We start from the raw sequence: 17,107 nt of genomic DNA, 5'->3' as shown, positions 1-17,107 counted from the left end.
TGTGTTGGAGCGCTACGGTTGAAACGGGGGTCCTGTTCATCGGGAGGGGTGTGGCGTACCGCAAAACGGGACTCCACGGGATACTGTTCATCTCCATCATCGACCTCCTCCAGCCTCCATGGGCTACCGTCGACCTCCTCCAGCCTCCACGGACTCCTGTTCATCCAGCCTCCACCGCGCGCTACTCCACCAGCTACTGTTCAACCACCCCTCCACCGTCTACTGTTCATCCAGCCCTCCACCGTCTACTGTTCATCCAGCCCTCCACACCACGGGGTCCTGTTCAACCACCTCTCCACGGCCACCCCTCCACCATCTATTGTTCATCCAGCCCTCCACACCACGGGTTCCTGTTCATCCAGAGGCAACGCCACCGCTCACTGTTCATCCAACCCCCCCCCCCACACCGCTCAATGTTCATCCATCGATCGGCTTCAGTTAGCAGCAGTAGCGAAGGAATCGCTCCATCGGGTTTAGTTAACAGCCATCGATCGATCGCTCGGGTTCAGTAACACATAGCCTACAGTGCAATTGCTTGGGTTCAGTTAGAGCCCAACGCCTCGCTCGGGTTTAGTTAGAGTCAACGCCTCGCACACATGCGCGTACCTGTACGAGAGAAACACGCATCGCTCCGCCCCCGACCTCCCACCGTAACCGGCAACTCCCCGAAATTTTCCTCCCCCTCGCTTCTACCATGGTTTTTTCCGTTATGGACGGCCCAAAGAATGTCATGCAGCTGCGTCTCCAGCCTGCCCAGGACGAAAAGCCCATTTTCTGTCATGATTTTTTGTCATAGAAGTAGGAGCCCACCACATCTATGATGATACCGGGTTTTGTCACAATTATCGTCATAGAAGTGTCATATGTATGACAGAAAAAAATTCGTTCGGCCCAAAATGTCACGGATGTGTCTTTTTTTGTAGTGGGTTGTGCATAATTTGAATATTTTGTGTGATGAAGATGGAGCATAGCCAAACTATATGATTTGGTAGGGATAACTTTCTTTGGCCATGTTGTTTTGAAAAGACATGATTGCTTTATTAGTACGCTCGAAGTATTATCATTTTTATGTCAAATGATAGACTATTGCTTTGAATCACTCGTGTCTTAATATTCATGCCATGATTAGATATATGATCAAGATTATGCTAGGTAGCATTCCACATCAAAAATTATCTTTTTTATCATTTACCTACTCGGGGACGAGCAGGAATTAAGCTTGGGGATGTTGATACGTCTCCGTCGTATCTATAATATTTGATTGTTCCATGCCAATATTTTACAACTTTCATATACTTTTGGCAACTTCTTATATTATTTTTGGGACTAACATATTGATCCAGTGCCCAGTGCCAGTTCCTGTTTGTTGCATGTTTTATGTTTCGCAGAAACCCCATATCAAACGGAGTCCAAACGGGATAAAAATGGACGGAGAATATTTTTGGAATATTTGTGATTTTTGGGAAGAAGAATCAACACGAGACGGTGCCCGAGGGGGCCACGAGGCAAGGGGCGCGCCCCAGGGGGGCAGGCGTGCCCCAAACCCTCATGGGCACCCCGTAAGGCGGTTGACGCTATTCTTTTGCCGCAAGAAAGCTAATTTTCAGAGAAAAATCTGGGCGAAGGTTTCAACCCAGTCGGAGTTACGGATCTCCGGATATAAAAGAAATGGTGAAAGGGCAGAATCTGATAGCGCAGAAAGACAGAGAGACAGAGAGACAGATCCAATCTCAGAGGGGCTCTCGCCCCTCCCACACCATGGAGGCCATGGACCAGAGGGGAAACCCTGCTCCCATCTAGGGAGAAGGTCAAGGAAGAAGAAGAAGAAGGGGGGCTCTTTCCCCGTTGCTTCTGGTGGTGCCGGAACACCGTCGGGGCCATCATCATCACCGTGATCTACACCAACAAATTCACCGCCCTCATCACCAACTCTTCCCCCCTCTATGCAGCAATGTAACCCCTCTTTTACCCGCTGTAATCTCTACTTAAACATGGTGCTCAACACTATATATTATTTCCCAATGATGTATGGCTATCCTATGATGTTTGAGTAGATCCGTTTTGTCCTATGGGTTAATTGATGATCGTGATTTGTTTGAGTTGCCTGTTTTATTATTGGTGTTGTCCTATTGTGCCCTCCGTGTCACGCAAGCGTGAGGGATTCCTGTTGTATGGTGTTGCAATATGTTCATGATTCGCTTATAGTGGGTTGCTTGAGTGACAGAAGCATAAACCCGAGTAAGGGGGTTGTGGCGTATGGGATAAAGGGGACTTGATAATTTAATGCTATGGTTGGGTTTTACCTTAATGATCTTTAATAGTTGTGGATGCTTGCTAGAGTTCCAATCTTAAGTGCATATGATCCAGGAAGAGAAAGTATGTTAGCTTATGCCTCTCCCTCAAATAAAATTGCAATAGTGATCACTAGTCTAGTTTTCGATTGCCTAGGGACAAATAACTTTCTCGTGACAAAAAGCTCTCTACTAAAACTAACTTAGTTGTGTATTCATCTAAACAGCCCCTAGTTTATATTTATGTTCTCTTTATTATCTTGCAAACCTATCCTATCACACCTACAAAGTCCTTCTAGTTTCATACTTGTTCTAGGTAAAGCGAACGTCAAGCGTGCGTAGAGTTGTATCGGTGGTCGATAGAACTTGAGGGAATATTTGTTCTACCTTTAGCTCCTCGTCGGGTTCGACACTCTTACTTATCGAAAGAGGCTACAATTTCTCCCCTACACTTGTGGGTTATCAGTGGGTTGTGCCCACCTCAGTGGCCTCCCACACCGCCTCTTCGCCCTATAAATACCCTAATATTCCAAAAACTCTAGGGGAGTCAATGAAACACAATTCTAGCTGCCGCAAGTTCCAGAACCACCAGATCCAATCTAGACACCATGACAGAGGGGTTCATCATCCTCATCGGTGCCTCTCCGATGACGTGTTATTAGTTCATCATAGACCTACGGTTCCGTAGTCAGTAGCTAGATAGCTTCTTCTCTCTTTTTGATTCTCAATACAATGGTCTCTTGGAGATCTATTTGATGTAACCTTTTTGTGATGTGTTTGTTGGGATCGATGAACTTTGAGTTTATGATCAGATCTAAATCCATGAATATTATTTGAGTCTTCTTTGATCTCTTATATGCATGATTACTTATAGCCTCGTATTTCTTCTTCGAATCTTTGGTTTAGTTAGGCCAACTAGATCGATTTTTCTTGCCATGGGAAGAAGTGCTTTGTGATTGGTTCGATTTTGCGGTGCCTTTCCCAGTGAGAGAAGGGGCAGCAAGACACGCATGTATCGTTGCTATTAAGGATAACAAGATGTGGCTATTCCTACATGAATAGATCTCTTCTACATCATTTCATCATTCTTATTGCATTACTCCGTTTCTCCATGAACTTAACACACTAGATGCTTGCTGCATAGCGGTCGATGTGTGGAGTAATAGTACTAGATGCAGGCAGGAGTCGGTCTACTAATCCTGGAGGTGATGTCTATATAATGATCATTGCCTTGGATATTGTCATAATTATTCGATCTTCTATCAATTTCCCAACAGTTATTTGTTTACCCACAATATGTTGTTTTCTCGAGAGAAGCCACTAGTGAAATCTACAGCCCCCGGGTCTATTCTCCATCATATTTGCTTTGAGATCTATTTTTATTCCCTTTTATTTTCAGATCTATTATTCCAAAAACCCAAAAAGTACTTTCTTGCACCTTTTTATTATTTATTTTATTCCGCATTTTATTGAGAGCTATTTTTTCCAATCTACCACAAATTCATCTACTTTTTATCGTGGAGGGATTGACAACCCCTCTCACGCATCGGGTTGCAAGTATTTGGTCTTTCTGTGCAAGTACCGTTTACATAGTGTTGCTTGGTTCTCCTACTGGATTGATACCTTGGTTTCATAGCCGAGGAAAATACCTACCGTAGATGTGCTGCATCATCCCTTCTACAAGAGATCATTGCTTGGATTTAGGTACCCATTTTCGAATGGGTCATTTGAGGTTAGAAACAAAGGTCTTAGGAACCCAAATAGACCATTCAATGTACTCATAAGAAGAACCAACAAATTTGGCATAAACATGCCCATCACTAGCATGACACAATACATAGGAAGGACTAAATTCGCTAGCTTTGTTAGAAGGTATGGTCTTGCCCTTCTTGGAACTACCACCTATACCCATGTCCTTCTTCTTCTCATGAGCTCCCTCTCCGGCCTTTACAAAGACTTCTTTGAGTGGGAAAGGTTTCTTCTTCTCACCCTGTATGCACGTTACAAGGCCTTTCTCAAGTTGCTCTTTCAACTTGGCATTTTCCTCCACAAGGTGCACATGCTCACAACAATGGTTAGTAGCATTTGCATTATCAATTAGAACGAAGGGAGAACATGTTGCTATCTCCTTGGTTAGCTTTGCTTGGAGTTGATCATGAGACTCCATGAGGGAAGTGTAGACACCCTTCAAGACCTCGTGAGCCTTGTCGAGTATGTCAAACTCCTCTTTGAGTGTCTCATGCCCAATCCCAAGTGCAACCTTCTCAGATTTAAGTACACGAGAAAGAATATTAGCATGATCAAGATCTTTTTGCAATTTATCAAGACCAACATTGTGTAACTCCTCAAGAGTCAAACGAAGTCCTCGCTCTTCCTCAAGAGCAATGAAAAGATCCGCAATCTCATCGACATAATCACGACTATGCCCTCAAACTTAGAGATAATGTCCTCATGAGACTCGATGATATGATTGGCCTCACCAAGTTGTTAAAAGAGAGCAACAAAGTGCTTCTTGGTTTCACCCTTGAGCTTGTTCAAGAATTTTTCAAACTCATTCTCATCAACTTTCACCACCTCACTATCATCTACACAATCTAACAAGGAGGGAGTAGTAGTGATGGTGATTTTGATGTCGGAGGTTACCTTGTTGATACTTTTTGCCATGAGGCACTTGGTGATGAGGTTCTCGTTGGGGGCACCGAAGAGAGACACCTTGGAAGGGGAAGATGTGTCAATGGCCATGGTTGTCGTTTCCACCTTCACCACTTGTGTCATCATCATCATCATCATAGAAGTTGTACTCTTCATGTGCCACCAAGCCCTTTTGAGGTATCTTATTGGTGAACTTCTTCTTCTTTGGGAAGGAATTGGATTTGCCTTTGCGAATGAGCTTTCCACCATTGTCTTCCCTCTTCTCATAAGGACAATCCACCACAAAGTGATTCACATTACCACAATTGTAGCACGTCCTCACTTGTTGCTTATTCTTTGGGCCACTTGAGTTGTTCTTGGAGAAGTTGGGCCTTGAGTTTCTCTTGTTGCTCCAAAATTGCCTTGATGCAAGAGCCATGTGCTCATGGTCAGCATATTTGGTGTCTTCGAGGCAACCCTCTTCTTCTTTCAGAATGGACTTGGCCTTCAAGGCAAGGTTGGGTGAGGCTTTCTTTGACAGGACACGAGCTAGTGCATTGTCGGCGGTCTTGTTCATGATGTTCATAACAATGAACTCATCCAACACTTCACTTGAGGACAAGGTGTGGAAGTCCATCTTCGACGTATTACGGAGGACATGGCCTTGTTGAAGGGCATGATGGCCTTGAGAAACTTGTGCTTGATCCAATTGTCATCCGTGTTCTTACTCCCATGATCTTGGAGAGTGACCGCAAGAGTTTTCAACCTTTGGTAGAGATCTAGAGGATCCTCATCTTCAATAATTACAAATTCATTGGCCTCATCAAGAACCACCTCAAAGTTGGACCGTTGTATGCTAGAGCTCCCCTTGTACAAAGATATGATGTGTTCCCAACAATCCTTTGCACGGGTGAAGGGACGCAAGTGAAGGAAATATGCCCTAGAGGCAATAATAAAGTCATTATTTATTTCCTTATATCATGATAAATGTTTATTATTCATGCTAGAATTGTATTAACTGGAACTTAGTACATGTGTGAATACATAGACAAAACATAGTGTCCCTATTATGCATCTACTTGACTAGCTCGTTAATCAAAGATGGTTATGTTTCCTAACCATAGACATGTGTTGTCATTTGATGAACGAGATCACATCATTAGGAGAATGATGTGATGGACAAGACCCATCTATTAGCTTATCATTATGATCGTTATAGTTTTATTGCTACTGCTTTCTTCATGACTTATACATGTTCCTCAGACTATGAGATTATGCAACTCTCGAATACCGGAGGAACTCCTTGTGTTCTACCAAACGTCACAACATAACTGGGTGATTATAAATATGCTCTACAGGTGTCTCCGAAGGTGTTTTATTGGGTTGGCATAGATCGAGATTAGGATTTGTCACTCCGTGTTTCGGAGAGGTATCTATGGGCCCTCTCGGTAATGCTCATCACTATAAGCCTTGCAAGCAATGTGACTAATGAGTTAGTTGCAGGATGAGGCATTACGTAATGAGTAAAGAGAATTGCCGATAATTAGATTGAACTAGGTATGATGATACCAACGATCGAATCTCGGGCAAGTAACATACCGATGACAAAGGGAACAACGTATGTTGTTATGCGGTTTGATTGATAAAGATCTTCATAGAATATGTAGGAGCCAATATGAGCATCCAGGTTCCACTATTGGTTATTGATCGGAGATGTGTTTCGATCATGTCTACATAGTTCTCGTACCCGTAGGGTCCGCACGCTTAACATTCGATGACGATTTGTATTATGACTTATGTGTTTTTGATGACCGAAGCTTGTTCGGAGTCCCGGATGAGATCACAAATGTGATGAGGAGTCTTGAAATGGTCGAGACATAAAGATTGATATATTGGAAGACCATGTTTGGACACCGGAAAGGTTTCGAAAGAACTCGGGCATTTTTCGGGGAACCAAGGGGTTACCGGAACACCCCGGGGGAGTTATGGGCCTAGATGGGCCATAAGGGAGTAGGAGAGGGAAGGCCACAAGGTGGCGTGCGCCCCTCCCCTTTGCAGTCTGAATTGGACTAGGGAGAGGGGGCGCGGCCCCCTCTTTCCTTCCCCTCTCCCTCTCCTTCCCTCCTTCCCCCTCTTGGATTAGGAAAAGAAGGGGGGGCGATTCCTACTAGGTTTGGAGTCCTAGTAGGACTCCCCCCTTGGCACGCCTCCCCCTTGGCCGGCCTCCTCTCCTGCCTCCTTTATATACGGGGGCAGGGGGCACCCCAAAGAACAACATCAAGTTCTCTTAACCGTGTGCGGTGCCCCCCTCCACAGTCACACACCTCGGTCATATCGTCGTAGTGCTTAGGCGAAGCCCTACGCCGGGAACATCATCAACACTGTTGCCACGCCGTCGTGCTGACAGAACTCTCCCTTGTCCTCAAATGGATCAAGAGCTCGAGGGACGTCATCGGGCTGAACACGCGGAGGTGCTGTACGTTCGGTGCTTGGATCGGTTGGATCGTGAAGACGTTCGACTACATCAACCGCGTTAACTAAAGCTTCTGCTTTCGGTCTATAAGGGTACATGGACACACTCTCCCGTCTCGTTGCTATGCATCTCCTAGATAGATCTTGCGTGATCGTAGGATTTTTTTTTGAAATTACCATGTTCCCCAACAACAAGTGAGATATATCTTTGGGAGGCACTGCGGTTTGGAGGATGAACAATGCCGGTAGAAGCCTTGTTTGATGATTCTCTAAAGGTTTGTTGAGCTGCGATTAAAATGAGACTTGATACAAAAAACCCAATTAACGAAATCACCCTTTACAAGCTTAGGAGGATGACCAAGATGGTTAATATGTGGTGTAGGGACCGGTCCTCCATAGACCGGGGGAGGGGGAACCGCGACATAGGTTCCTATCCCATTCTTGTTTTGTGGGGAGGAGGTTTGAGTACCTTTAGCCGCTTCCTTGCTGGAATTGGCCTCCGACTCTGATGCGGTGGGATTAACCACAAGCAACGGACCGGGAGAAGTTTTCAACCCCTCAAGTAATTCTTTAATCATGGACTTGGCCTCGATCGTCATAGATGTCTTAAGTGAAGCCATAGCTTCATTTAAGTCATCTTGGGTGGTCGAAGTCAACTCCATGGCCTCGGGCACTTCATCCCCAATAACACCGTCATCAACCATACTCATCGGGTGGTCAAACCCTTAATAAAGAGACGACGCTCTGGTACCAATTGAAATGATCGATATGGTTGACAAGAGGGGGGAGTGAATATACAACTACCAATTTTTATCCTTTCTTAGCAAATTATGGTTAGCAGCAAATAGGTTGTCTAGATATGCAACTAGGTGAACAACCTATATAATGCTAGCAACACAAGCAACACAAGCAAGCAAATGATACAACACAATTAAAGTTTGCAGAAAGTAAAGGTAAGAGATAACCACAAGTGGAGACGGTGGAGACGAGGATGTGTTACCGAAGTTCCTTCCCTTCGAGAGGAAGTACGTCTCCATTGGAAAGGTGTGGAGGCATGATGCTCCCCAAGAAGCCACTAGGGCCACCGTATTCTCGTGATGCCCTCACACAATGTGAGATGTCGTGATTCCACTAGTGGTGCCCCTGAAGACGGTGACCAAACCTTTTCAAACAAGGTTGGGACTCCCTCTACAACCGAATTGGAGGCTCCTAACACCACCATGGAGCTTCACCACAATGGAATGTGGCTCCAAGGTGACCCCTTCCATCTAGGGTTCCCAAACACCCAAGAGTAACAAAATCCATACAAGAAAGTATGGGGAATCAAATTTCCTTTGGTGGAAGTGTAGATCTAGGTCTCCTCCTTCAACCTCTAGCAAATCAACAAGTTTGAGTGGCTAGAAAGAGAGATCGGGCAAGAAAGCTTGAAGGGCGTTAATGTAGGAGAGAGAGAGGCAAGAGGTAAAGATGTAGGTGGAAGAACCACCTTTATATAGGAACCCCCAATTTCCAGCTGTTACAAGAGTTTTTACAATGTAGCGGTACAACAGCTCATGACCCTGGTACAACCGGGATTCACGGGTATGCTGCAGAAACCTCTCAAGTGGTACAACCGGTGGTACGAGCGGTAGTACCGGTTATAGAGAGTAACCGGACCAACCGCTCTACTACCGCCCAACTACCGCCTCAAACAAAAGGGAGGCACCCCCATAGCAGTAGTCGAGTTGTACTTGAATCAGAACTACCGCCTGGTCCGAGTCAAGGAGGAGGCTAAGTACAGAGCGGTAGAATTGCTCTGGTCTCCGGTAGTACCAGTTAACATAGTATAACCGGGACAACCGGGCACCACCAGCCAAGGACCGCCCCATCACAGACGCTTGTCCGGTGGTTGGGCGGTACCGGGCCGGTACAACCACCCATGAAGTTGTGCAAGGGTTTCCGAGAGCAGAGGCGGTACAACCGCCCAGGGGTAGCGGTAGAACCGTTGGGCATGAACCTGGGAGCAGGAACCCCAGGGCATCACCCTTTGGGTGGCGGTTGAGCCGATTGAACTGGGCAGGCAGTACAACCGCCCATACCAACGGTACAACCGCTTAGAGGGTAAAACCTTTTCTTTGGAAGGAAATGAGGACCTCTCTCTCCTCGAACTGAAGATAACAATGGGTGGACAGGAATGTGTACATGCATTGATTCACCCAATACCTTCCGATGTGGATTCGCTCTTAATAGTACGGATTCCCTACAACCAAAGAAATAAACACGTAGAGAACACTGTCTTTGATCTTTTCCGTCCGGAGGGAATGCCTAATCGTCTTGTACTCAACGGAGTAAACCTGAAGCACTTGGCACACGATTAGACCATAAGGTGAGTTGTCATCATCACCAAAACACAAAGGCGGGAAATGCCCTAACACCCACGACATCATCTTGGCGATGACGCTTCTTGCCACTAATCGTTGGCTTTTCATCGCCGCCACCGTCGTTGTTGTCGTCCTCCTCCTCTTACTCATTCGACCATTCATCGTCCTGCTCATCATCGTTGTCCTCTTCTTCATCCTCCGATGGATCCTCGCCCGTCTGGTTGTCGTCTGACGACTCGGGCGGTGGTGTCCCTTCCATGACCTGGATAAAGTCGAGGTCTGGCCTCGACGCTGGACTCATGGAAGACGAGCAAGATGATTCCGATGTTGACCTATCATCGGGCGCCAGACTACTGGCGGAACTGTCATCCTCGTTGTTGCTTGACATGGCTGCGGTACATATACAAACCGCGAGAAAGCAAGATTGCAGAGTGTGTGCAAGTGTGTAGCACAGCCGACTAGGATGATGAACATGGTGGACACTGAAGTGGGGTATGCAAAGAAGAGGAATGTCAATTAAAGCGGGGGATTGACGGATTATCTAACCGCCTTGGCACGCGGTTAGAATACTCATATAATCAACCACAATTATTAGTACCCAGTCGCTCCAAATTCTCGCGGTTGCACAGTTCTCAATGTGATAATTACGCACACGGGTTGGAGCGCAAATGTGAAGCAAGCATTTTTCATACCCCCTCTGTACCGGTGACCAAGGTGGAGGAAAACGAGAGAACTTGATGTTTATTTGCTAATCAATACCATTGCGTACACAGAATTTACCATTGCATGTTATGCTAAGTAGTCTGAAGTCATTGAATGCATACGCGCCCCACAACTCCTATTGGTTGATTTCTTTTTAGGGCAAAAAACAGGGAACAAGTGTTGGGATTATTTGGTTTTCATAATGTGACTTATGCACTGGTACGAAGGGAGTAGGACAGTTGGCAAGCAATAGATGGAGTTGTGCTTATTGATGAAGCCAGTAATAATCAAACAAAACCCCTAATCATCATTGCAAATAGCGCATAAAAGATGGCTAATGCGACAACCACAACCACATGCTAGTTCCTTCTTGTCTCTTGCTTTCATCTGTTGCATGTGATTGATTATTTCTTGCTTCATCGTACGGGTTCTACACTCCAGATCAATCAATTTCTTCTTCATTTTTACCCTATCTTCTGTGAGCTTGGTGATAACGCTCCGTGCCCTACAATGCTATTCTTCACCCAGCCAGTTAACAAAGGCACAAGCATCATACCCCTATCAATGTTAAATAGTATTCAAGATGAGTGGTGGCATTAACTCAACTAAAACAATGAACTTAGCACTAACCTCTAAGGGGAAACTCAGAAACCGTCTGCCAATGTCGAATTCCTCCATGCATACACCTCGAGCGGGAGTGTGTCTGTGCACACAACTCAGCTTTTGGTACTTCTCGGTGGCCCAAAACTCGGAGTCAAACTCATGTTGCGGGAGTCTGGAGTCATACTCTAGATCCGGCGGTTGATTGCTTTCCTAGGGGGGATCATTTAGGACGGATTGAGCAGGGAGCTACTTTGGACATGCTAAAAAGATCGAGATAGATTGGAATCTGCCAAGACGATTTGGATCCATAGTACACCTGCCTTCTGATGACCTTAAGCAAGTGCTCGGTGGTGACCATCGTCGTGGCGGCACCGCCCATCGCGCTGTCGAGAGCGGTGATATGAGCAGGAGCAGCCGCACCGAAACCATCAGCACCACTCATCTGCATTCCCCCAATGCCAGCGCCATGCGAGGGAATTTGGGGGCTAGGGATTTTGAGTCTATCTAGGGATTTGGGGGAAATGGGGAAACTATGGGGATCTACTAATGGTCGGGAACTACTTATTGCACTCTGTTGTATAAGGCACACGGTTTATACATGTCGTTTGTGTTAGGTATTACAACTTCACACACGATTTCCGAACCAAACCGTGTGAGAAGACAACATAGGTGAGACACAGTTGCTGTGACATAACCATATGCGGTGTACTACCCAGTACATATGAGGATGCAATAATTGAGTTAATACTCAGGGTAAACAGCCGCTCTGCGGATACCCGTAAAAAAATAAAAACAACTGCTACTTGAGCTTGCATTGGTTTTTCCCTTGAAGAGGAAAGGGTGATGCAAAAAAGTAGAGATAAATATTTTCCTCAATTAAGAACCAAGGTATCAATCCAGTAGGAGATACAAGAAAGTCCCCAATCTATGCACATGCACAAACAATCAAACACTTGCACCCTACACGATAAAGGGGTTGTCAATCCCTTCACGGTCACTTGCCAAGGTGAGATCTGATAGAGATAGATATAAAAGATTACTAAAGTAAAATCAAATCAAATCAAATAAATTGCAATGAGATATTTTTGGGTTTTTGGGTTTATAGATCTGAAAATATATGATGGAAAATAGATCCGGGGGCCATAGGTTTCACTAGAGGCTTCTCTCTTGAAGGAAAATAATACGGTGGGTGAACAAATTACTGTCGAGCAATTGATATAAAAGCGCAAAGTTATGACAATATCCAAGGCAATGATTATGAATATAGACATCACGTCCATGTCAAGTAGACCGAAACGATTCTGCATCTACTACTATTACTCCGCGCATCGACCGCTATCCAGCATGCATCTAGAGTATTAAGTTCATAAGAACGGAGTAACACCTTAAGCAAGATGACATGATGTAGAGGGATAAACTCAAGCAATATGATGAAAACCCCATCTTTTTACCCTTGATGGAAATAATACAAATACATGCCTCGCTACCCCTACTTTGTCACTGGGTGAGGACACCGCAAGATTGAACCCAAAACTAAGCACCTCTCCCATTGCAAGAAAAATCAACCTAGTTGGCCAAACCAAACCGATAATTAGAAGAGAAATACAAAGATATCAAATCACGGATATAAGAATTCAGAGAATATTCAAATAATATTCATAGATAATCTGATCACAAATCCACAATTCATCGGATCTCAACAAACACGCCGCAAAAGAAGATTACATCGGATAGATCTCCAAGAACATCGAGGAGAACATGGTATTGAGGATCAAAGAGAGAGAAGAAGACATCTAGCTATTAGCTATGGACCCATAGGTGTGTGGTAAACTACTCACGCTTCGTTGAAAGGGCAATAGGGTTGATGTAGAAGCCCTCCGTGACCGAATCCCCCTCCGGCAGGGTGCCGCAAAAGGTCCCTAGATGTGATCTCATGGTTCAAAAGGTTATGACGGCTGAAAAATATTTTGGTGGATGCTTCTGGTGGTTCAGGAATATTTGTGAATTTATAGGCCAAGAATTAGGGTTAGATGACCTCCAGGGGGACCACAAGCAAGGGGGCGCCCCCCGGGGCGCGCCCTACGGCTTGTCGTCTCCTCGTGGGTCTTACGACCTCCTCTCCAAGTCTCGTATGTGTCTTCTGGTCCAACAAAAATCATCGCGAAAGTTTTATTCCGTTTGGACTCCGTTTGATATTCCTTTTCTTTAAAACTCAAAAACAAGGAAAAACACAAACTAGCACTGGGCTCTAGGTTAATAGGTTAGTCCCACAAATTATATAAAATAGCATATTAATACATATAAAACATCCAAAACATATAATATAATGGCATGGAACAATAAAAAATTATAGATACGTTGGAGACGTATCAACAGCCGCTCTGCAGATAGTGATGGCGGCGGCGGCCGAGGGAGCGTCTACCGGATAGGAGGTTAATCCTCGGTGGTCAGCGATGGTAGCATAATAGGAGGCCAATCCTCGGTCTGTGACGGGAGATTGGAGGAGCTCAATCCTCGAGGTCGGAGGCGCGTGATATGAGGAGCTCAATCCATACATAGGGTAAATAGTCGTTCTGCGAATACCCATCAAGAACTCATATATATTCATGAAAACATAGAGGGTTCAGATCTGAAATCAAGGCAATCAGGCCCTAGTGACAAGCATTAAGCATAGGATCAAGCCCTAGGGGGTGGCGGCGCCCTGTTGCCTTGTGGCAACTGGTGCCCCCCTCAGGTGGATCTTTGCTCCAGTATTTTTTATATATTACATAGAAAATTTCCAAAATGTTTCGTCCAATTCCTAGAACTTTTATTTTTGCACAAAACAACAACATGATAGTTCTGCTGAAAACAGCGTAAGTCCGGGTTAGTTCATGCAAATCAGACTCCAAAACAAGAGCAAAAGTGCTTGGAAAGGTAGATACGACGGAGACGTATCACTAAGGTATTGTCCTAACTTGCACAAATACCTACTTATGATTATACTCTCCATGCAAGCATCTAGAACTACAATATAAGTAATTAAGATAAATCTAACCAGCATTAAACAGTTGGATCCAAATCATCCCCTTATGGAATAATTCATAAACCAAAGTTTTGGTTTCTACCTCTCCGACAACCCATCATCTACAAACTAATTCCACAATGCTTTCCCCTAGGCCCAAAGGTGCCGAAGTGTCATGTTGTCGGCGTTCACATAACACCACTAGAGGAAAAACAACACAACTTAATATCAAAATATTTAATGGTGATCAACTTCACGTGATTAATAGTAACAAGACTTCTCCCATGTCTTCAAGAACAAATAGAACTACTCACAACTCATCATATTGATCATGATCAGTGGGTATAAATATATGATTAACAATCTGGACGTAATAATCTTCCACTAGTTAAACCAACAAGCATCAATTACAAGATGCAATCAACACTACTAGCACCCCTCCCCGTACCAATATGAGATTTGATAAAAAGAACGAAGACAAAGGATGAACTAGGTTTTGAAGATGAGATGGTGCCGATGAAGATGGTGATCCCCACGATGAACGAAGTGTTAGTGATGACAAAAGCTTCAATCCCCCCCTCCCGGAGGAAAGTTTCCTCGGCGGAATCGCTCCGCCAAAGAGCAAAAGTGCTCTGCCCAAGTTCTGCCTCGCAGATGACGACGGGAAGTCCTGAAAATTTTCTGTGATTTTTCTAGGGCAGGGGCGAAAATGGGCCTGGGGCAACTGGTCCTGGGGCAACTGGGGCTGTAGCCCCAAGCGTGGCCCAAGTAGCACCTGTACACATAATAGGAAAAAATTCAGAATTTGGGCTACATAGAAGCTCAGCCCCAGGCTTCACGTACAGGCCTTCAAGGCTTCACGTACAGGCCTTTTACTTGCAAGTGGCCCATGTAAAACCAATCGCCCAGTTTACGCTTCGATCTGTAGCCTGATCGTTCATCCATGAAGTCAATTAAGAAAGAAAAAAACACCCCTCGCCTGATCGCGGCAACAGAAACCCTCCCCTTGCTCAAACAGAGCGCCCAAGTGCTGCGCCGCCGCCCGCCGCCCTCCTCAACCCGCGATTGGCGATTCCCCGCCGCGCCGGTGGCCGGGTCCAGTGTCCTGCCTCCCGCATCTTGTTCTTCTCAATCCTGGGTGACAACGCTCTCTGTGCTGCACAAGTAATATCTAATCTGTATCATCAAATTTTATTTTCTCTAATTCCTTTATACCAGCGAAACTCAAGTGAGTTATATTTATTTAGTCAATTTTATTGCATTGTTGTCAAGAAATTAGAAATACAAGATGAAGAGGATCCGTACAATTGAATCTTTCTTTCAGTCAACATCCAACCAGCCTGCAGCCAACAATACAACACTGATGTGTCACCTACAGAATTAGTACCAGTGGGAGTTAGTAATGCAAAAGAAAGTGAACCATGTGTGGAGCTTAATCTGGATGACATTAATCCTGATCCCGGCCCCCGAAAACCAATTGAAGAGTTGCATCCAGATGTTAGGGATGCCGCTAGAAGAGAGTATTTGGCCATGGGAGCATGTCGACTAACGGGCCATGTTTATGAACAGGAAAGAATTGGGAAGCAGATGAGAGGCTTTCATGAAGAGTGGTACAAATCGCATGATTGGTTGAAATATAGTGTTGCTAAAAAGGCTGGCTTCTGTTCTCATTGTTTTCTCTTTAAGCAACCAAGAGCTGAAAACTATGGAATAGAAGCATATACAAAGAAAGGATGAATCACCGTTTGGTGTGCTATATTGAGCGTGATGTATTTGCAAGCATTGATGATATTAAGATTATACAATGCTATCAGAAAATGAGGAAACACAAAGGGGCTATTATTCGTGGACTTCGTGTTAATGGTATAATATGTTCTTTTTTTTTGCAAAATTTCATACGAACTATTGATTTAGTCTATGTCCAGTTTCTTGATTTTAAATACTTGATTTTATGTTTGCAGATCCAGGTCCTTGCACTATTGATGGTGAAGAAACGAGGGCCTTGAATTAAGCAAGTCTTCACTAATTTGGTACCAAACCATGTTTGCAATGATGCACTTTGTTAAACTATTTCTTTTATGGATTTTCCTCTCGTTATAATAATGAATTTTAATGTCGTCTTCAGTGTGATTTTGTGTCATACTTATAACGCACATTGATGTGCCTACTATTTGACGTTATATTTAGTCAGTTAGTTTTAGCCCTAGGCTTTGAGAAATCCTGGTTCCGCCTCTGTTCTAGGGGTAGATTAGATTTTGTGGCCAAAGGGCATCGGGTAGGCCGCGCCACCTATCCATGTGGTTGGCTGGTGGGCCCCCTCTGGTATTAGAGCTGCTCAATTAACTTGGACCAGAGGGAGCAACAAACATAACTTCCCTGCCAATCCTATCCTCCGGGAACGATGCATCTCATGCTGGCATCTCCTACCTCGCATCGACTAAAAACTATAGTTATAAAAAAAGGCTAAACAAACTATTTTCTAGATTGACGTCCTGAAGGTTCCAACTTTCCAAGCTAGTTGAGTTCGACGCATTGTTTGAAACACGAAACAGATCTGCTATTTTTTAGGTGAGTGAAAATCCTTTTCACGTCGGTCACCATTTCCCTTCTTCCCTCCCTCTTGGATGGAACTCGTCGAAGAAGAAATAATCTCTCCAGAGAAGAACTAACCCCACTATCAATCTTAGGGTGAAATCATCGGTGGTGCAGGGGATTGCCACAACCCCATTATCTATCTTAGGGGTGGGGTCGGGTGGGATGGGGTGGAGGGGATCGCCGGAGGTTTTCGTGGGTGGTGCCGAGCTTAGAGGGATGGTTGGGCAGTATCCAGCAACGATGGTGGGCAGGTTGAGGGAAGGGCGGGGCGACAAGATGGTGCGTGGTGCGCCCGCCGGGCACGGGTGGTGGAGGCTGGCATTAGCGCGGGGTATGCTGGGCCGTTCGGGAGGAGGAAGAAGGAAGGGATGATTCATGGGTAGTGCCGAGCTTAGAGGGATGGTTGGGGCAGTGGCCAGCAACGATGGTGGGCAGGTTGAGGGAAGGGC

The sequence above is a fragment of the Triticum dicoccoides genome, chromosome 7B, assembly GCF_002162155.2.
Source record: "Triticum dicoccoides isolate Atlit2015 ecotype Zavitan chromosome 7B, WEW_v2.0, whole genome shotgun sequence".
Lineage (NCBI taxonomy): Eukaryota > Viridiplantae > Streptophyta > Magnoliopsida > Poales > Poaceae > Triticum > Triticum dicoccoides.
This window is presented reverse-complemented; position numbering follows the sequence as displayed.